A 22,943-nucleotide genomic window follows, 5' to 3' on the forward strand; every position below is an offset into this window, starting at 1 on the left:
AGGCAAGGAGCTACCAATAAATCCTTATCTCTACAACCGATATCCTTCCTAGGAGGGGAGCAGTTATAGAGCTTGAAACTTGTAATAGCTAGTATAGCGATAGTTTTCATAGTTATTTTTGTATGATCCCGTCTCTAGAGTCCAATGAGTAGGTGTGCTTGTAAATAATTATACTTGGTTGAATTAAAAAAATTAAAAATTAAAAATAAAATAAAATAAAGAGGCACATACAAGTGGCAGGCTAACACTTGTCTCACAAATTCTCCCCGTAAACAAGACACTCAAATGTCTTATGACTATATTGTGGATGTTACTGAATGATAAGAAAGGATCCTTAATTTACAAAAGAACAAGGACTAGCCAAATGTGGTAGATTTATAATTTTCTTTTAGGAAAAGGACTCAATTATAGTAAATATGTTGCACTTCCTTCAAGTAATATGAAAGTCATATACGGGAAAAAAATAGTGACGAACACTTAAAAATGCTCCCTCTTGGCCTGAATTATAGAATTCCAAATACCTATTGTTCATAACTGCGTGTTGAATTGCAAACATATATAAATAGAATGAATTGCTCGCGTGTAGTGGTGACAAAATGGTTAAAAGAAAACAGTTAACCACCCATATTATCATTAAAAATGGGTTGAATAATGAACTTTTTAAAAACGGATCAAATATGGATAAGAACCGTATCCGTGTAGAAAATGGGTAACCAATGGATAACCATACCAATGGGTCTAGTTACATTTGTAAAGCCTCAAATTAGGGGTTTCTCAAGTTAGAGATACTAAGAATTCTCTCAAAAGTGATCATATGCAAAAAGTCATGGATAATATAGTTACCCATATTATTCGCCAGTTAACCCATTTTTATCCGTATTAAATATGGGTCAGATCGAATAATTGATTCGTTTTTATATTACCCGTTTTCGACTCCAACCATATTCGACCCGACCTGCCCATTTGTCACTCCTATTCGTGTGCATGAAGGAGAACAATGCAAATTTGCTTTTCCCCCAAGAGCCGAACCTATAATTTAAATTAGTGAGTTTAAAATGAATCTAATATATGTGATTGGCGACGGCACTTTCTTATCATGACACATGTAATAAGTCCTTTTATATGTCACGAGTCAAATCTATGGCAATGTAAAGCGTAACAACAATGTTTAAATACGAAACATGAATCATTGAACTTGAAGAATTAAGGAAGAAATGTGGTGATCAATACATAATTTGAAACATGCAACAATGCCATAAAAAATAAAACTTATTACTGTCACGACCCCAACCCCGGTCATGATGGTGCCCAACACACTGCTAGGCAAGCCTGACCATTCAACAACATTATCCCAAATTCTTATTCAGATTATAGATAAATATCACAGAGAATTTACTAAGTCATTTCATTCAAGTGTATAATTAATAATAAAATCTGCGGAAGTTCAATTAAAATACCACACCATAGCCCAACAGAATCCGGTGTCACGAATATGAGCCTCTAATACAGAATATCCACCTATTACAAGTCTGTGTAGGAAAAATACGGAATAAAAGATAGAGATAGAGGGGAGAGATCAAGGCTGCGAATGCCATGCAACTACCTCAATACTCTCGGATACTACCTGCTCAGCTAAACAATTCCTCACTTAGCATGTGGTGTACCTGGATCTGCACGCAAGGTGCATGGAGTAATGTGAGTACTCCGACCCAGTGAGTAATAAACATAAATAAAGGCTGAGAATAAGAAATCATGAAAAAATACAAAGTAAACTATAACTGGCAGTTTAGAACAACAAATACTGAAGCAATAAGTCAATTAAGTCAGAGTACCAAATACTGAGACATGTATAACAGATAAAAACAAATGCATGAGTGCAATGCAATGCGTATGATGGTACACTCTAGTACCCACTGCGGCGTGCAGCCCGAGCCATCCATTTATTTATCGTCGACGGCGCTCACTGGGGGTGTGTGCAGACTCCGGAGGGGCTCCTACAGCCCAAGCGCAATATCAAGCCATCTCGTGGCATCAAATCCAGGCCTTCAGCCTCATATCAATCTCAGTATAATCACCCAGGCTCTCGGCCTCAATATTAATGTAATCAACCAGGCTCTCGGCCTCAATATCAATGTAATCAACCAGGCTCTCGGCCTCAATATCAATGTAATCAACCAGGCTCTCGGCCTCAATATCAATATAACATTGTTGCGGCGCGCAGCCCGATCCATGCTCAGTCCAGAAATCATCATAAGCTCCTTGGGAATTTGTAAAACAGTAGTTCTCAGCCCGAAATATCATTTAGAAATATAATTTAAGTTTTCAAATCTTAGAAAGATGGTTGAGTTTGCAAAACAGTATTTAAAACCTTAGACTGAGGTCAAATGATATGCAAAATATGCGAAAGCAGTGATATCAATCCCTGAAGGATTCAAATAATTGGCAAGAAGCCCAAATGTAACAATTAAATCCAAGTAAGGATGATTCTTAATTTAGTTCAAGTAGAAAATACGGTAAAAACATCTCTCGGGACGGACCAAGTCACAATCCCCAACGGTGCTCTACCCCACGCCCGTTATCCGGTGTGCAAGTCACCTCAATATAGCGTTACGATGTGAAATTCCGGGGTTTCAAACATTTACATCAATTACTCACCTCAAGACGGTCAAAGTCTAGCTCGCTATGCCCTTGCCTCTCAAATTACCCTCCTCGTGCGACGAATCTGCCCAAAATCACAACGAATATGTCGCATTATGCTAAAGAGACAATACCCAATCGAAAGCAATCGGAAAATATCAAAATTCATGAATTTGACAAAACCCGAGCCCCGAGCCCACATCTCGAAAAATCAGAAAATTAACATCACCGGATTCCTTGTCTCGCCACGAGTCTAACCATATAAATTTTACCAAAATCCGACATCGGATTGGCTTTTAAATCTTAAAAATTCATCTTTAGGGAATTTTAGAAAATCATCCATTTCTCTTCAAATATCAATAATCTAAAGCCAAAAATAAAGATTTATTCATGGAATATAATCACAAGAGAATCAAGAACACTTACCCCAAGAATTCTCATAACTTCTCGCTCAAAATTGCCCAGAATCCGAGCTTGAAAGTCCAAAAAATTGAAATAAAATTGGACTGCTCTTTCTCTACACTGTCTAGAATTTTCGGCTACTGTTCACGTGTGTTACTGTACACGGTACTGTTCATGGGGTATTGTACATGGTACTGTTCACGGGGTACTATTTCTGCAATTTTCTCCAATTTTCCTAAGTCCGAAATCACTCCGAGATACCTCCGAAACACTCCCGAGCCATCGGGGCTCCTAACCAAACACATACACTAAATCAACAACATCCTACGAACTTAACCGTGCGATCAAATCGCCAAACATATATCATGAATTAAGCTTTAATATCCAAGAATTCTTTCAAATTTCATAAAACATCAAATTTTCCATTTTGAGTCCGAAACACGTCAAACGACGTCCGTTTTCAACCAAACTTTACAGAAAGTGCTTAAACCATATATAAGACATGTACCGGGCGCCGAAACCAAAATACAGGCTCGATACCGTCACTTTCTAATCAAATTTCATTTCCATTTTCCTTAAATATTTTCAAAAAGCAATTTTACTCAAAAATTCATTTCTTGGGCCTGGGACCTTGGAATTAGATGATTCTTATTCCTATGAGTCACAAATAATAATACGAACATAGACCTTCAGTCGAAACTCAATTCGGAGCTCATTTGCTCAGTTCAATACCCATTTCGTTCGTTAAACAATTAACTCATGTTTCGCGTCAAAACTCAATCGCGACTTGATAAAATTACACCAAACTTTCCAGATCACTCCTATAATTCATTATCAAAATTCCGGAAGTCTCAAAATCAAATTTTAATATCTAGAACTAAAAATGGACCTTTGGATCATTACATGCTCATAATCGAAACCCCAAAATCTTCCAAAAACTCTTCCAAAACATATCCGAGCATCATGGTACCCCGACCAAACATGCCAACATAACTCATAACATCATTCAAACCTGTTCCAATCATCAAAACACCTCAAACAACATCAAATTACCCAAAACTCATCGAATTCAAGCCTAAGTTTCCAAAAACTTCCGAAATACACTTTCGATCAAAAACCCAACCAAATGATGTCTGAATAACCTGAAATTTTGCACACACATCAGAAATGACATAACGAAACTACAACAACTCTGGAAATTCCATTCCGACCCTCGGATCAAAATCTCACCTATCAACCGGAATTCGCCAAAATACTGACTTCGCCAATTCAAGCCTTATTCTACACCGGACCTCCAAAACCACTTCCGATCACACTCTTATGTCACAAATCACCTCCCGGAGCTAACCGAACCATCAGAATTCACATCCGAGCCCTCTAACTCATAAGTCAGCGTCCGGTTGACTTTTCCAACTTAAGCCTTCTTAAAAGAGACTAAGTGTCTCATTTCTTATCAAAACCACTCCAAACCAACTCGATCACATAAGATACGAATAATAAAGCATAAAGAAGTTGAGAATGGGAAAAACGGAGCGGTAACCTATGAGACGACGGGTCGGGTCGTCACAATTACCGAAGATGTTCGATGATTTTTTTGCTAAACAGAAATGAAATATGTAAAAAGAAAAACAGAAGAAGGAGAAGGTTCCACAAAGGCTCCTTGCTACTCAGATCCTTGCCAGCTGCATAATCAATCACCTGTAATAGAAAAGGTGCAGATAAACTTTTATAAATTTTGAATTATAGAATAGACTATTTTTTGGCTTTATATTTCAAGAATCAAATAGAAATACCAAAGGAGAAAATAACTTACAGAAATTTGGATTCTGCTTCAGCAGACGCAAGTAAGGATCCACAGGTTCACCATTTGCAGCATAGCTTGGATTATATAGCATGTTGCTAATAGGCCTATGTTTCAAGTAAAAAATTATAATTGTTTCACAATTGAATTCTTTTATTTTCATGTGCTAAGTATTTAAATTGATGATTGCTTTTGCAATTTGTGAAATATACTTTTGATTATAGAAAATCAAATAGTTACTTTTAATTTATTTATTTTTTATCTAAAAGATGTTACCTGCGAACCCAGGGAGAGTCTCTTCTCGGCTGGCTATTCTGCTTCGCAGGGTTTTCTCCCTCAACAACCTCTTTCTGCATTCATCCCATAAAAGAAATTAAAAACATACTCCTACATGTTTTAAACTATTATACATTCAAATCTTCTGCAAAATAAATATATGCAGGTAAGAGAAATATAAAATTAAAAATAATTAGAGATGAAACATACTCCAGAACGAGAAGATGATCCAGCGGATAGCATTCTACCACGTGCATGATTAGCCTACATCCATTTTATATTAAAAGGAGAGGATCATTCAAAATATTATTTCTAAGAAGTTTATTTACATAACAACTCAAGAATAGATAAAACTTATATATAATTTTGACAGTTATACGCTTGAACTATTAGCTACTGGACTTTCTTCAGCAGAAATTCAAAAATAGCCAGATTTACAACTGGTCGTTCAAAAATAGCTCAGTTTCAAAAGTAATCAAAATTTAGCCATTTTTCATGTAAAGATAAATCTGAACGAAAACACTATCTAAAACCCGAAAAATACGCCAGTATATTATACTGAAGTTCCAGCATAGATATGCTTGAACTCCAGCATATTATACTGGAGCTCCAAGATAAGTATGCTGGAACTCCAACATAATATGATGGAGTTCCAGCATAAATACACTAGAACTCCAGCATAATATATTGGAGTTCCAGCAAGTATAATTGTTCAGTATAATATACTTGAGTTTGGAGCACCGGTGCTCCAGTCTCCAGTATATTATACTGGAGTCAACAAAGTATACCGGTCCAGCATAATATGCTGGAGTTCATACACAAGTGCACCGAACTCCAGTATATTATGCTGGACCGGTCTCTGTTGCAGCAAAATAGTGGTTATTTTTCATTGACTTCGTAAACGTTGGCTATTTTTGAATGACCAGTCCGAAAACTGAATATAACGCTGGCTATTTTTGAAGCTAAAAGAGTATGAGCTTATAGAAATTTATTTTTAAATTTATTTGATTATAAATTTTAAAGTATAGTAAATTAGTGAAGGATATTTTATTAATAACGAACATACAATAAGTGTATAATTAACTATAATACATGATTTGATATTGCAAATGAAATAAGTTAAATGTACACCTTGGTGCAAGAATGTTTCCTTGTGACACTCCCTGTCTTATCATGCACGAGTATGTTAAACTCATCTTCCTCTGTAGTAGCATTTTGGTCCTTATCAACCAAATCAAAACAATGTGTATTAGCTTGTGATTACATATATTAATTCGGAGAAAATGACTCACTATAGTATTAGGAAAAAAATCAATTTTCATTAATGGTAACATTAAAAGATGAAGAAATTATATTAATGAATTGAGCACTTCGATTTGTAGTTACGTACCAGAAAAGAACTAAAGAGTAAGGGGTGTACAAAGGAAACCGACAAACCGCACCAACCTGATAATCCGAGTCGAACCGAGAAAAAAAACCCGACTATGGTTTGGTTTGATTTGGTTTTAACTAAAGAAAGTCAAACCGAATTCAAACCAACCCGACATTACATATATAGAAATTTTAGATATATTTAATATATAAATATACTTATTGTGATTTAATTTACAAATATTTCTTAAATAATTTCATAATTTTATCTTTTAAGGTATTATTTCAAGGTTGGACTTAGAACTTTTGAATGTTCCAATAAGTTTTATAGCATTAATATTAGTAAATTAAATAATGCTAATGTCACGACCCATTTTCTAAACAAGCCGAGACCGATACTCGATCACTAAACCTGATCGAGCGAACTATCTCTGCTTATTCAATGTATTATAGCTCCACACTTTATATGCAACAAAGCAATACTCTAACCAAATACTCTTGATTAATTCAAATATTTAAATAAATCAACTCCAAAACTTTATTCATAGTAACTACTGAATTATTGCTAAGTTATTATAAAATAACATATGAATCTCAACACAAATGACTATGTCTATGAAGCCTCTACCGATAAACTGACGCACTGCTCAGGACATGAGATTTCCTGGCCAGTTCTCTAAATAAATAAAGAAATAGCTAAATGAAAATGACTCTAAGAATACTCCACGAACAAAAGCGGAGCTCACCAATATCACTGGAAGGGAAGGAGGTCCTAACTCGTAGCCTGCTCGCCTGCAAATCTGGTTCCTACGTTGTACCGCAGACCAACGTAGGTTCCCAAAAGAGAACGTCAGTACCATCCACTATACTCAGTGAGTCTCAACAACAGGAAGAGAAACTTTAATAACATATACATTACGAGCAAAGGTTCTAAATGCATGTAAAACATAAAGCTTATAAGAATAATTCTAAAATAATTGCATAATAACAATTTATGAATATTCTAAAAGAAATTCTTTTCTTTTTTCTTTCTTTAAAAAAAATACTTCACTTTATACTTTGGGAGTTCCAACTATCCTGACTTAATTCTGTCTCAGTCACCGTGTGGTCGGCACGGGTTCGATCCCAACCTGATCGAATAGGTCCAATCCACGAGGTGCCACTCGCTTCATGGTTCTCAGCGCTCATGTATCATACCTTAGCATGGCTAAGTAAATTCTCAGCAACGAGACCCTCGGCTCGTGTGCTCCCTACTTTGGCACAAGTAGTTTCAGGAAGTCAACGCCTTGGTCAGGACCCTCGGCCTGGACGATGACCCCTTCTCAGAATAACGGATACTCCCCAAAAATCTTTTATTTCTAAAACTTCTTCCTTGTGACTTTTTCAAGTCTAACTCTTTTCTTTATAGAACATTATGTACAAGCTCATATTGGTGCCCTTAAATGTAAAGCATGGCATAAGAATGAAATAAACATATAAAAATATTTCTAAAGACTCTTTCTTCTTCATAATCTTCAACATGAAAATAGCATATAAGAATAACACAAAAATCTGAAAATTTAAGCACATATAGCATAATAGATCATCTAAACTTTTGCTAGAACAATTCTAAATTAATGGGTACTCACTCGCTCTAATTAAATAAAGATAAACTCTTTTAAGCAATTCATCAAACACCTTGTATGCGTGCTTTTGTGAGTTAAACCACTTTAGTAAAGGGTTATATCAACTCACCTCAAAATTTCTCGAGCCAATACGTAGGTCCCAGTCCAATTGATACCAGTCAAACAATCGATTCTACAACAACCGGTATATTTTAATCAGTTTTAAAGTACTACACCTAAATATGAAATTTATTGATGATATAGAGGAAGAAGGGAATTAACTACTCAATTCTTAGCTAATACTACTGTAGGGTAATTGACAATAAGGAATTTTATATACCTGAGTTCAAGTACTATTGGTTTGTAATGAACCCTAGAATTTTCTATTTCTCTGCTGCGTTTGCTGCGTTAAAAAGCAGCGTTCTGTATTTTTGTTTTTTACAAAAAGTGTTCTGTTTCTCTTTTGCTATAAGACTTTGTTTAAGTCTTATATTTCTCAACCCTTTTGGGCTAGGTCACGTGCACCTTCTTTTATTTTGTGTGTGTTAACTTAACTAATAATTAATGATACCCATTTTTAATAATTAATAACACTAAAATTATTAATATTTTCATAATTGTATATCCAGTTATATATATATATATAGGCAAAGTAAAAATAATAAAAATGGTAATAATTTATTTCTATACTTAGCGTGTCTCGAAACTTTTAAAAATTTGAGAAATGTTATAATCTTCCCTCCTTAAAAACATTCGTCCTCGAATGTTTCTATGGCCTTATTCTTAAGATAACAACCATCCTTTAGGTCTTTGAACCTCTTAAGTTTTCTTACCACTACTCATTCTTCTAAGGGACTCAAAATTTTAGCTCACTCCCTAAATTTTCAAATATTTCGGCAGAGTTTCCCTTGTAAATTGGACTATCCAAAAAATATCACTGTCACAAATATCCCAACTACACCAACAACAACTAAATATACCATAACAGGCCATTCATAGGCACCATACACAACCCATAAATTAAGTACTCATGCTCCGGCAAGGAGGTACCACAATAACTAACAATTATCTAAAGCACAACACTTTAGCAAAAGTAAATCACTTTAATGAATTAAATATACTCTGACATAAACTAAATCACTAAGACAACTAAATATAATCTAGGAAGGATATAAACACTTGCTAATTTGTATTTAATAAATGGAATATAAATGTAAAACCGAACTTAGGTTCACATACCTTTTTCCTCAAATAAATATGGATATTTCTTTCTCATATCTTTCTCGACCTCCCATATAGCCTCTTTTGAATCATGATTACTCCACAAAACTTTTACTGATGCTAAATCTTTTGTTCTCAACTTCCTTACTTGCCTATCGAGAATTTCTATAGGTACCTCTTCATAAGTCGAGCCTTCTTTAATTTCTATGGTATCAGCAGGTATTATATGCGACTCATCATGAGTGTACTTTCTAAGCATAGACACATGAAAGACAGGATGGATAGAGGACAACTCAATGAGTAGCGCTAGCTTATAAGCCACGTTTCCTTTCTTTTCTAGAATTTCATAAGGTCCGATAAATCTAGGGCTAAGTTTCCCTTTCTTACCAAACCTCATAACTCCTTTCATTGGTGAAACTTTCAAAAATACCTTATCACCAACCATGAACTCTAACTCACGATGCCTCTTGTCAGAATAAGACTTTTGACGACTCTGAGCCGCTTTAAGTCTTTCTCTAATTAGTTGAACTTTCTCCAAGGCCTCACAAACAAACTCTGGACCAATCAACGGCACCTCTGCTGGTTCAAACCAACCCACCGGAGACCTACATCTCCGCCCATACAATGCTTCATAAGGAGCCATACCAATGCTGGCTTGGTAGCTGTTATTGTAAGCAAATTCTATAAGTGGCAAGTGATCATCCCAATTACCTCCAAAATCTATAACACACGCACGCATCATATCTTCGAGAGTCGGAATGGTCCTTTCTGCCTGGCCATCGGTCTGTGGATGAAAAGCGGTGCTTAAATTGACCTTGGTACATAATCTTTTCTGAAATGCCTACCAAAAATTTGCCGTGAACTGAGGGCCTCTTTCAGATATGATAGAAACTGGGGTACCATGCAATCGGACTATTTCTTTTATGTACAACTGCGCATACTGCTCTGCGGAGTCTGTCGTCTTTACTGGTACGAAATGCGCGGACTTTGTCAGTCGGTCTACAATAATCTAAATTGAATCATGTTTACGGTATGTGCGAGGTAGACCTACTAGGAAATCCATATTAATCATCTCCCACTTCCACTGTGGTATCTCTATATCTTGAGCTAGGCCACCAGGCCTCTGATGCTCGACTTTGACTTACTGACAATTTAAACATTTAACCACATGATCTGCTACTTGTTTCTTCATGCCTTTCAACAAATACAACTCTTTCAAATCTAGATACATTTTGGTAGCACCTGGGTGGATAGAGTACCTCGAACTGTGAGCTTCTTGGAGGATATGATGATAGAGCAGAAAAATCTATTGGTAGAGATGGTAAAATGGGAAAAGAAGCTATTGATGACGATGGTGGTTATGGTGGAATGCACTTTAATGATGATAATGATAGGGGGGTTCTAGTTATAATGATAGCAGAGGAGATACTTCTATGAAAAAATGGGTGATAAAATAAAAGATCGTGTTGTTACGGGTACATTTAGTATCCATTGTCCTTGCACGTGCTCTGATTGTCAGGAAAAGGAAAAGAAAAAGGAAGAAGAGAAAACAAAGTGGAGGGAAGCGATGCAGAGTCAGTTGAACTATTTGCAGACGACAATAGATGATTTGATTAAAAAGCTAGAAAAGAGACATGTGGTTCTTTCCTGAGCTATTCAATCTCCTTACACTGAAGGAAAAATAAGGAACAAAAAGAGAAAGAAAACTGGAAAGGAAGAAACCTCCAAAGCAGTCAGTGAGGAGAGGCTGAAAGTTGATATTTATAAACCGATTGACTGGGAGAGGAGAAATGCTATGATGACATTTATCAAAAATAGGGGGCATCAGATACAATTTACGTGGGGGATGTTCAATTATGAAGACTTTAAGAACATTCAAGATTCTCAATTTTGGTTGGAGGATAAGGTACATAATCGTAACCATTTCATCTTGATTTGATTTTTTACTTCCCAGTTTGAAACATCCTCTAGGATTAATTGTGTATAGTTTGCTAAATTGTTTGATCCACAATAAGATTAGTCTTTGTAAGTTCAATATTCAAAATTTTCTGTATCTCTACTTGCTCTAGTGTAAGATGTTCTGTGAGAAGTTTGAAACATCCTGTGAGATGTTTGAAACATCCTGTGAGATGTTTGAAATATCCTAATGGATCTGTGACTGATGTTTATGGATGTTTGATGTTTAATACTAGTATGTGGATTAGTAATTTAGTTATTTTGATTATGCAGCACATGGAGGATTTCTTGGCCCTTATGCGTATTAGACATAGAAGGTATCCCAAGCACTATGATCAAGCAGATATCATCCTGGATTGTAATTTTCTTTGTATCTTAAAGGAACACTATAGTAGATTGTGTGATGGGGTGGACAAGGTGAATGCTGCTCTATCACTTTCCATAATCTTGAATGAGTACCAATTTCATAAGGATGATCTAAAGTATGCTCTAGGAGAGTTGCCTTTCTGTGGTGGCCGACCTTGGAATGGTGCGAAGAGGATCTTCTGTGTATACAACATTGAGAGGAACCATTATGTTACAGTTGTATTTCTTGTTGAAGAGTCAAAGATGCTTATTTATGACTGCAATACCTATGTGTACACTGATGAAAAGTTGGGTGAATTTATGTATCCCATTGGCACAATGTTTCCAAGATACCTTCGATCATGTGGCCTTTTCATGCACTTGCCTAAAGAATCCTTGAACGATGATTGGATACATGAAAGGGTCTTTGATCTTCCACAAGATGACACATCTAGTAGTTGTGGAGCATGGTCCTTAATGTTTATTGAGCACCTCATCACCAACACTCCGATGGACAAGACGAATGGCAACATTGTTAGCGAGTTCAGGGAGAAAATGGCCGTGGATATCTATCACAAGAATATGGAACCATGATATGATTTGTAATTGATGCATACTTTTATATTATTTTTGGATGGTATAAGTGGATGATTTAACAATTTTATTGTTTAAGTTTACTTTTACAGATATTATCTGATTTTTTGAATGGTTTAAATGGATATTTGCAACATATCTTTATGGATGTTTGGCATTAACATTGAACATATCTCAACAGATGTTTTAAACATCTATCACGATGTTTTTTCCCGGTTACTGTTAAATTAATAAGTTATGTTTAATCGAGTCATCTTGTAGATTTAACGACAATCGATATCAAACATCCTAATAGATGTTTGAAACATGTGCGTTAGATGTTTGAAACATCTAACACAAATGTTTCAAACATCTATCAGGATGTTTGAAGAAATTAGACGATAGTTGAAGGTGAAAAAAATACAAGGACATAATAATATCAACATCAAACTACTATTAAATATCAACCTACTTAATACTTCAAATAGTTGATCGTCAACCTAATGATCGTGTGATTAATTAAACATGGATTAATTAAATACTTAAAGGATCGATCATCAGTCTATTGATCTTGTGGATAATTATATGTCAACCTATTAAATAGTTCAAATAATTTATCATCAACCTATTGAATTTATGAATAATTAAACATAGAATAATTGAATACTTCAAATAATTGACCGTGAACCTATTGACCTTGTGAACATCAACCTATTCAACCTATTTAATACTTCGAATAATTGATCGTCCACTTATTGATATTGTGGATAATTAAACCTAGAATAATTGAATACATCAAAATAGTTGACCGTGAACCTATTGACCTTGCGAACATCAACCTATTTAATACTTCGAATAATTGATCATCCACTTATTGATCTTTTTGATAATTATACATCGACCTATTAAATTGATTAGTAAATAGGTTTGATAATTGATAATCAACCTATTGACATTATGAAAAAGTAAATATCAATCTATTGAATACTTCAAATGATTGATCGTCAACCTATTGATCTCGTAGATTTAACGACAATCGATATGAAACATCCTAATAGATGTTTGAAATATCTGCGTTATTTTGAAACATCCTTAGGATGTTTGAAGAAATTAGACGGTAGTAACATCAACATCAAACTACCATTAAATATCAACCTACCTAATACTTAATAACATCAACATCAAACTACCATTAAATATAAACCTACTTAATACTTCAAATAGTTGATCGTCAACCTAATGATCTTGTGATTAATTAAATGTTAATTATACAGATCTAGATATCATTTAGTTCTCCAATAAAATCAACATCAAATTATCAAAACAAGTACAACAACAATGTCATTAAGCTACAATGGAGTTGCTTGTTCCTTCAGTTCTCTTCTTGCAAGTAGTTCTTTTGTGGCCAGTCCTTTTGCATATGGAGCATCTGTTTTGCTTCTTTTTTAGTTCCCCGCTTGCTGGAATCCACTTTGTCTTCCTTCTTCCCAGTTGAATTTCACATGAAGGTGGAGGTATTTTTCTCTCAACAAGCTCCGGAGGAACATCCCAACATTCTTCAGAAGGCACTGGATTAATTCCTATGACATATGCATTCACGTATGTGTCTATATAATAAAAGTCAGAAGTATAGTCATAAATGCTTGTTCCGTATTGATCACCAAACTCAACTGTAAGGGCTTCCATAGCATGTGGGCAAGGTATTTTGTCTAGGTCGAACTCTCTGCAAGAACATGTTCTGTTATGTAGATCAACCTTTGCAACCGCACCATGACCGGTGATGCTGAACACTTATTGCCTTATTGGATGAACCAAAAGCTTGTTGCCAAATGTTGCATTTTTATTAATCTTCTTTTCAACTGAAGGGACACAAATGGTTGGAGTGTTGAGGAACTGCATACGCCTCTTATGGAATTTTTGAGCAAACCTCCTGTTAATCTCATCGAATAGGGCAGTGATGGGGAATTCTTTTTCGAGTAGAAACATTGAGTTAACAGACTCAGCAATATTTGTGGTCAATACTTCATACCTGAAATAAGGACATATAAGACTTTTTGACAATTTGGAATATAAGCAATAACGGTCACATCTTGTAGAAATACGAATGCAGTAACATGTTTTATGTCAAGTCTGAAACATCTTAAGAGATGTTTGAAACATCTTAAAAGATGTGTGAAAAACCTTCTTAGATGTTTGAACTGGAAAGTCCAGTAACCTGTTTCATAAGAGATGTGTCAAACATCTTAAGAGATGTTTCAAAGATGTTTTACCAGGGGAGTTCACATTAACGTACTTATTACCAGGGAAGTGCGCTCTGCTCCATTTGTGAAACCCAACATCCTCCTCAAGATATTTGGCAACTCTTACATCGTTATTTTTTATTTGTTGAAAATGATCATTGAACTCATCAATCCTATATGCTTTAGCTGTAGAATAATAATGGTGAAGCAAATCTCCGCAATGAAAATTTTTGCGAAGATTTTCAGCAAGGTGCCTCATGCAAAATCCGTGATGAGCCTGAGGGTAAAATTTTGAGATCCCAATTGCTATGCTTATGTGCCTATCAGAAATTATACACAACTCAACACTGTCAGGGTGTATGCTGGACAATTGTTCAAAAAAATATTCATATGCGGCATCACACTCCTTGTCTACTACACAAAATGCCACAGGAAAAATATGGTTCTCTGAATCTTGTGCCACAAGCAGACAACAACACTCCACAATACGTTCTCGTCAAAAATGTCCCATCAATAGCTATGACTTCCTTATAAACAAAAATCCCTGAGTCCAAGCTTCATAAGCTACAAAAAAATACTGAAACTTCCCTTTGTTATCAAGCTTCAGTGTCGTCTTGCTTCCTTCATTTGCCTTCCTAAGTGCGTAGCGGTATGCATTTAAAATTTCATACCCGTGCTCTGGAGTCCCCCTTACCATAGCCTTTGCAATATGACCTCCCTTTATACACTTTCAATAACTAACATTATAACCCAAATCCAAACGAACTGTTTCCATAATTTCTTTGTTAGATGGACCCTTTCCCTCTTCAAACTTAGAATGGATGTATTCACCAATGACATCCGCTGAGGCGTGTGGATGCTTTTCTGTAAGATGTTGTGACCCGCATGTGTGCTCATTCTTGTACCTAGTAATATAAAACCTGTCAGTACTTATATATTTGATGGCTCGTAACCACCACTTGCAATTATTGTCTACATATTTGACGCAATACACAAATTTAGTACTCTTCACTGATTTGAAACTGAAATGAGCCTTTAAAGAAGCAAGCTTCAATGACACAACTAGCTCGTATTTGTTTTTGAAACTTAAACCCTTATAAAACTTCGTGCCATCATAATTGTGGCTGCTTTGTGATGTCGGTTCTACCTCTTGTGAGTTGCTTTTAACTCCAGGAAAGTTTGCATATTCTTCTTCTTCGAATTCTGGTATATCCATATCCAAAGGATCCATTTTTGGAATATCGCTATTCAAAAGATCTCCTTTAATATCATTCAATCCATGGTTATCATGTTGTTCCATTAGAGGTGAATTTGGAAAATCTACCAATCTTTCAACCACAGATACCTTTAGAATGGGCTTATTTTCATCTTCCAAATAATAGCTCAAATAATCATAATTCTTTTTTTAAAGGGAGCTACTTTAGTGTGCTTTTCACCAATGCTATGCATGTAAGTTATGGACATATCACTCGGATAATAAGTTAATTCACAACCAGCAATAATCTTGTCAACAAACTCATAATACGTAACATCTCTATGCACCTTTATTAGAACCGTCTCTTTACTCTTCGAATGCCAAGTAAACGTGTAGAGGACTCCACCCATTCACCATGACAATCAACTCCTAATACAATATAATCAACCATTTTGTAATGGAACACCTGCAAATATCACAAGTATATAAAAAATTAGTATACAGAATCAATTTTTTTTGCAAACATCCGAATAATGTTTCAAACTTTCTAAGAAGATGTTTAAAACATCTTGAGAATATACTTAGGATGTTTGAAATATCCTGAGAGGATGTTTGAAACAACCTGAATGGACTTTCAGGATGTTTGAAACAACTACCTACAATTATATAAGGATGTTTTAAACATTTCACAGAATGTTTTAAACATCTCACAATTATGCAAGAAAAGAAAACGAGAGTATGCACAAATGTAATAATTCATCATCATTCACTGATCACTAAAGTCACCAATTTCAACAAAAATCTTGCAACTAAAACTAACGTGCCTCTGAACTAATTAGTTACATCAACAAGTAACATAGTCTAAATTTACTGTTACATAGCTTTGAAAGAAGAAAAAAAGGAATGATAATACAAGGGTCAAAATACAGATGACCAAGATCCCAAACAAACATATATACCAAGAGTCTACTCCTCTAATATAGTTACAGCTAGTTATTTATGGGGGATTTAAATTGATTGGACTTTTGAACACTTAAAGCAATTTATAAGACAAAAGTGTTAAGATTGGTGTAAAAAGGACACTTTCATTATTAGTGTTTAATCTTTATAACTAAGTTTAAAAAAAAACTCAAACCTTTACAATTATCACAACTGCCCCAAATGGTCCCCACCCTCTCTAATAAACGGAAACCCTCCCCAGCTCCCATTCCCACTCCCAGCCCCATTCCTCATTCCCAATTCACAAAAACCTACATTTTTTCTCTTGTTCTTCTTCTACTTCTTCTTTCTTCTGTTGTGTTCAATCTCTTCTTCTTCTTTCTTTAATCCCAACATTATTTTTCACAGGTCTTCTTCTTTGAGGTTCTTGTTCTTTGTTGAGAAAGATTAGTGAAAAAAGAACAAGAACAATTGAAGATTGACCCTTGCACCATTGATAAACACTTGATCGTGATTTGCCACATTGACTTGTGCATTATTTCAAGGAAGATATTTAGTCTATTCGTCACTATTTGTAAGTAAAGATTGATGTTTAATCTTATTTTTTTCGTCTAGAGATATCAGGTTTTTGTGATTCTTTAAACATCCTGTGAGATGTTTCAAACATCTTGTGAGATGCTTGACGAGATATTTCAAACATCTCACAGAATGTTTCAAACATCCAGTGAGATGTTTAAAATATTATTACAAACAAAATACAGATGACCAAGATCCCAAACAAACATAAATAGTACTGAAGTATTTACAAATGAACTAAATAACTTCAGCTCTAGAGCTGAAGTTCGCCAGTTACAACAAAAATCTTCAGCTCTAGAGCTGAAGTTCAACAGTTACAAAACAAAAACTTCAGCTCTAGAGCTGAAGTTCGCCAGTTACAAAAATAAAAACTTCAGCTCTATAGCTAAAGTTCGCCAGTTACAAAACAAAAACTTCAGCACACGTGGTTCAGCATTCTTGCTACTTCAGGCCCGTCTACTAGAATGCTGAAGTTTTGCTTGATTGTCTTTGCTACTTCAGCCCCGTATGCTGAAGTTATGCGAAAAAGCGGGTATGCTTGCAATTTTTTTACAAAGCGAGCACAAGTTAAAATGTGATACAAAAAGTGGGTATAGATGCAAATGCCCCTGACCCTCAAATATGAAAAAGTGGCACCCCCGATTAATTTCTTACTAATTACATTATGGAAGGTGAAAAAAGAATAAAGAGAAATATTATTCCTTTTTAAGATTTGAGGTAATCTTGTTTCTTTTCAATTTCTTAAATAGTTTCAGCAAACCAAAAAAAAAAGTTAAATAAAAAGAATAACAAATTAAATGTGGAAAGTCGGGCTTAAAAGAAATTGAAAAGTGAAGAGTTTTCTATAATATAAAAGAAGAAAGCTCAACGTAATATTTCAAATTATAGAAAAATTAATGGTCAACTAGGGTTGGCAAAATTGAAATTAATCCTAAAAATCAAGCACCAAAGAAGGAGGCATTGGTACAAATTAAAATAATTTAATGGTTTACTGTTACGATCCGAAAACCACCAGTCGTAATAGAAACTAACTCAACCCGTTAGTTGAGCCAACTAACAGAAAAAACCATCCAAATCTAATTGAAGGAGAAATAATGAAGAATTTTCTGAATATTTACAAGTTGACACAAGTACTGGTAGCACGACTCATGAGCTTCTAAGACTTGGAATTTACAATGCTGGTACAAATAATTACACGATCTGTTTGAAATTTACATAAACAGATTAACAAAATCTAAGCTACCAAGGACAAGTGGGAGCTATGCATGAGCATCTTTAGAGTCAGCTCCTGACATCACCATCAGCTCTGCTCCAAAAGTCTGAACGCAATGTGCAGAAGTGTAGTATCAGTACAACCGACGAAATGTATTGGTAAGTTTCTTGTCTAACCTCATCGAAGTAGTGACGAGTGTTTTTGGTTAAAAGATACTCACTCATAAAAACCTACACTGTAAATCAGCAATAGAACTATACCACGATATAACAGAGAAGAATACATGAAACGAATACCCAAACAATAACCGATACTAGCAGTGATCACAATTCAGCATCTTACAATACCTCGACCAATCTTTTCCTAAGAAATAAACCGATAAACCACGATAGTCATTTCATAACTTTAAAAACATGAGGAACATACTCAAATATCAAGTCAATTACACGGCAACACTCTTCGTGCTTTTATCTCATCCTCACCCAATATACGTATAACAGAACCAACCAGATAACAGAAATTACCGATAACATGAATTACTAAGTAGGAAATACGCAAGTAGCAATAATAAACAAGGATATATATGTGTGCAACAGTAAAAGACTAGGCGAAAAGCATGTGGGTAATGACAGCACTTGGAAAACAAGGAATATCAACTTCAATTATCTAGCATGATGGAGGCCTAAGTACAAATATAACAAATAAGAAGTAAACACATGATCTTTACAAGTTAACAAATAGAGCCATGAATGACTAACATAGAAAAAGAGCTTGTACTAAAATGCAACAGAATAGATATGACATGGACGTAATTATAACAACAGGAAATAGGCATGTATTTGCAAATTAAACAAGTACAAGATATGGACAACACAACAATGATTGAAATAGAGAGCAATGATTGGACAATAATAATAAGTCACACGAGGTCTATAAATAACAATAACCTCTCAAGATAAAGAAGTGAACATATACATAGAAAAAAGATATCACAATATAATGCATGTCACTCATCCTTGCCTGCACGGAAACACCCATCCTACCAAGATCTAACAATAATATAAAAGCATAACAATATGAATGAAATTATACGGCATCACTCTTCATGCTTTTACTCTCAAATGATTGACATGACATCACCCTTCGTGCTTTTACTCTCCATAATATGGCACGACATCACTCTTCGTGCTTTTACTCTCAAATAATATGGCACGACATCATTCTTCGTGCTTCTACTCTCCATAATATGGCACGACAACACCCTTTGTGCTTTCACTCTCAAATAATATGGCACGACATTACCCTTCATGCTTTACACTCTTCCTTATTAAACATGTGTATATCAATAACAAACAAGGTAGGAAGCATAAATAACATCAATGAGAGTGTTTAATCGAATATTCCAAAAAAATCCCAATCACAACTTTCCAAATCATTGATGATTCAATAAACCCTCAAGAACCGTATTATTCAAGTACTTCCATAAATCTCCCAAATTATCAACAACACAAGTATAAAATCTAGTATCTCAAGAAGGTCGGTTGTAGAAATGTATTAATGACTACACATAGTGATATCCGAATTAGACATATCAATATATTCTAAGAATTTCCATCAATTTGATCAATTTATAATAAGCTAAGTCTTGATTTATAATATTTAATACTATGTTCTTAATATCTAGAAGTCAAGTGAGGCATGAATCAGGAAGGTCACGTAATTCAACAAGACACAATTATAACATAATCAACCTCCGAGCATGATTAACCCTGGCACTTACATATACACTCGTCACCTCATATATGTATCACTCCTGCATGAAGCAAACAATGTCAAATAGGAGGAAAATTTCCCTCAACAAAGTTAGGCAAGACACTTACCTTAATTCAGCTAACTCTATACTCAAATTTAGCTTTTTCCTTTACCAATTCACCTCCAATCGACTCAATCTAGCCAAAGACGACTTGAATACATCACACAATGCAAGAGAAAACTATTTCAAATTAATAAAGATGTGATTTTTATTCAATTTCTAAAAAGTCAACAAAAGTCAAACCCTTGGCCCACCTGGTCGAAACCCGGGTCCAAGTGTAGGTGTTGACTACCCATAGCCTCACGAGTCCAAATATGTATTTTGTTTTTAAATCTTAGTCCTATTCGACTCTCAAATCTCAAATTTTTATTTTTCAAAACGTTGACAAAATCCCCAAAATTTTCCCTAGATTTCTCATGAATTTGATGTTAAATCTTATATAAAATCATAAAATATAGTTGAGAATTGATTAGAGGCACTTACCCAATGATTTGGTTTGAAAATCCCTTCACAAAATCGCCTCTCATCGAAGCTAGGGTTCAAAATATATCAAAATGAAGCTAAGTCTCGGAATTCTTAGCAATATGCAGGCTACAGATGTCGCATTTGCGAACCCCAAGATTGAAATTCTCTGCTTCCTTCGCAAATGAAGCCAGTTGGTCACAAATGCGAACAAACTCAGCTCAAGCCTTTATAGTAAAAGCGATACTGAGTCCGCAAATGCGAACTCAAAAGGCCTCGCAAAAGCGACAAATTCCTCGCAAATGTGTGTCCGTCCCTAGCAGCTCAGCTTCTAAAATGCGAGGCTGCTTCGCAATTGCGATAGTCGCATTTGCGACAAAAACATCGCAAATGCGATGACACCAGTACCAACAATCAAAGTTTATGAAAAATCATTCCAAAACCATTCCGAAACTCACCTGAGCCCTCGGGGTTCAAAACCAATCATGCACCCAAGTCCAGAAACACAACACGAACTCCCTCGCGCACTCAAATCATCTAAATAACCTCTAAAACCACGAATCTGACGCCAAAATGCATGAAGATCAAACTAAACTTCAAGAACTTCAAGAATCGCAACCAAGCGTCCGAACCATATCAATTCTACTCGAAATGGCGCCAAATTTAGCAGACAAGTTCTATATGACAAAACAAACCTACTCGAAGCTTCAAATCACATATAACAACCTCACAACGACGAATCGTACCTCAAGTCCAAATCAATGAACTTTGAAACTTCAACTTCTACAACTGATGCTGAAACCTATTAACTCACGTCCAATTGACCTCAAATTTTGCACACAAGTCACATTGCCATTATGGACCTACTCCAACTTCTGGAATCAAAATCCGACCATGACATCGAAAAGTTCACTCCTGGTCAAACTTCCTAAAAATCCAACTTTTGCCATTTCATGACTAATTTGACTACGGACCTCCAAACTACTATCCGGGTGCGCTCCTAAGTCCAAAATCACCCAACGGAGCTAACGGAACAGACGAAACTCCATTACGAGGTCAAATGATAAAAAGTCAAACTTGGTCAACTCTTCTAACATAGAGCTTAAATCCTGAAGTTCATTCTTCCGAATCGATTCCGGATAACTTAAAAACCAATACCGACGATTTATGCAAGTCATAATACATCATGAGGAGATAATCGAGCCCTCAAAACACCGAGCGAAGTGCAAATACTCAAAATGACTAATCAGGTCATTACATCCTCCACCACTTAAACATGTGTTCGTCCTCGAACGTGCCAGGAGTCGTTCCAAACCTATCAAATCACGGTGTAACCTTACTATGCATAAACCCGGGGGTGATCCAACGTCACCCTATTCCACATAAGCCCGCCAACACAACATAATTTGAGATCCTTATTTCAACCTTGGTCCTTAAACCTTAGAGCTCAATCTCTATCATCTAGGTTTCATTACAAGACCCAAATCCCATATCTACACACTGAATAACCGTAACCCAAGATATAATCACATGATATACCCCATCACTTCAATACTCACAGTAGGAACTGCTGACCACCATTACTGCCCAAAACAAACTCGGTGCCGGTAGCAAACCTCATATCAATTAGAACCTTGTTCAAGACCTTCATACCCTGCCGATGATGAAAGAATCATACATACCCTCTTAACCACTCATCTGATCAATAAGCCAAGTAACTCACTCATTCGACCAGGGCCACTGTCCAATCCTCAACAAAATATAGTATTATTCTTCCAAACCTTCTTCATCCCAATACAATAGTGCAAACCTCAGGTCTAGAAACCTCATCTCAGCCATACAAGCAGTACCATCAACAAGTATAAAAAATAGTCATATAGAGCCCCACACAACCCAGTTTTGTACACTAACATAAGTAATAATTCAGACATGACAAACAACAGTAAGAAAACTAAATAAGAAGACTACTAAGCAAGCTAAACAAGCAGTAAATGTTTTTGCATTTTTACTATGAACAATACTCAGCAAGGTGAAAGCAAAATACACGAAATAGGAATAAGGAGTTATATTTCATCATTGTACCATTGAGGCGTGCAACCCGATCCCATCATATCAATCCACATAGGGTACCCATCGAGCCATAATACTCGGGCTCACTGATCACATGTCTGTCAACATCAAACACAATAGAGTGCACAAATATAAATGTGGGAAAATTTATTAGGAACAAATAATACTGAGAAGGTCAAGCACAACTACGGTGCAATAAGAAAATCAACATCACGAAGGCCACCTCGCCCATAATGCCATGAGGCCTAA

Source organism: Nicotiana tabacum, chromosome 16 (assembly GCF_000715075.1).
Source record: "Nicotiana tabacum cultivar K326 chromosome 16, ASM71507v2, whole genome shotgun sequence".
NCBI classification, from domain to species: Eukaryota; Viridiplantae; Streptophyta; class Magnoliopsida; order Solanales; family Solanaceae; genus Nicotiana; species Nicotiana tabacum.